Here is a 1,176-nt window from a genome sequence, read left to right as displayed (position 1 = left end):
TATCTTTTGTATAATCTAACATTTACTCTAACAGGGAGAAGCGGGAAAGGAAGTTGTTCCGCATCAGCCATCCCAGAGGATGACATGGACGATGGTAGTCCATGTCTGCTATACATTTTAGATGATACTGAGATGGTGCTGGTAGCTTGGGGAACAGAGTTTAGGTCAGCGACTGTATGTCATGGTATGCAACTATTAAAGGATGAGGTGAAGGTCTCAGTGGATGAAATGATCATACCAGATGCCATGGTTCCTCTGTCCACGGAAGAGATTTTCACTGTGGAANAAGCATATAAGTCGTTTATCAGTTGGCCTAAATTTTTGGTTAAACCAGTTTCTGACCCCTCGGTATGAAATTCTTCTTTACACTTCTCAATTTTAAAGGTTTTTAATGCTCTATATTACTTATCTTATCTTCTCAATTTTAAAGGTTTTTACCTGATGAGTGCGAAATGTCGTCTTCTCGATGTCCTCCTCCTGCATTCGTATTTGAAGGTAGCTAGCCTTCAAATCGATTTTGGAGAAAAAGGCCCCTCCTTTCAGCTCGTCCTGTAGCTCCTCGATGACGGGAATGGGAAATTTGTCGGGCACTGTCGCGCGATTTAGAGCTCGGTAGTCTACAGAGAAGCGCTAGCTGCCGTCCTTCTTCTTCACTAAAATCACCGGGCTCGAGTATGGACTGTGACTTGGTTGGACCACCCCCGTTCGGAGCATCTCGACGATCTGCTGCTCGATCTCCGTCTTCATCACGTGCGGGTATCTATAGGGTCTGACGTTGACGGGGTCACTTCCTTCCTTAAGTGTTATTCGGTGTTGTATGTCCCGGACAGGTGGCAAGCTGGTAGGCTCTCTGAACACCAACTCAAACTGGCCTAGAAGCTTCCCCATTTCCCCCATCTGTTTCTGCGTAAGGCCCATTTGTTTAGGCATTTCATTTTGGGCCTCAATGGAGCTCAATTCCCATATTATCATCCAAGCTTATGCTTGGTCTATTTTAAGTAAAGCCTCAGGCCCCACCACCCTTCTCTCCAGCTTGGGATCTCCTCTCACGGTCACCTTCGTCTCATCTTGCCTGTACACCATCGTTAATTTGCCCCAGTCCACCATTACTTCTCCGAGCTTCCTCAACCATTCCATCCCCAATATTACTTCCACTCCCCCTAGCTCAAACAAATA

The 1,176-nt window shown here is 46.0% G+C and overlaps 1 pseudogene; it reads right to left on the bottom strand.

Moving 5' to 3' along the window:
• Nucleotides 1–248, bottom strand: part of LOC106778219 — a 4,475-nt pseudogene extending 4,227 nt beyond the window's left edge.
• Between the last annotated feature and the right edge of the window lie 928 nt (nt 249–1,176).

Source organism: Vigna radiata, unplaced genomic scaffold (assembly GCF_000741045.1).
Source record: "Vigna radiata var. radiata cultivar VC1973A unplaced genomic scaffold, Vradiata_ver6 scaffold_247, whole genome shotgun sequence".
NCBI lineage: Eukaryota > Viridiplantae > Streptophyta > Magnoliopsida > Fabales > Fabaceae > Vigna > Vigna radiata.
The sequence above is the reverse complement of the archived record's forward strand: the minus strand, read 5'-3'. Positions and strand labels throughout refer to the sequence as shown.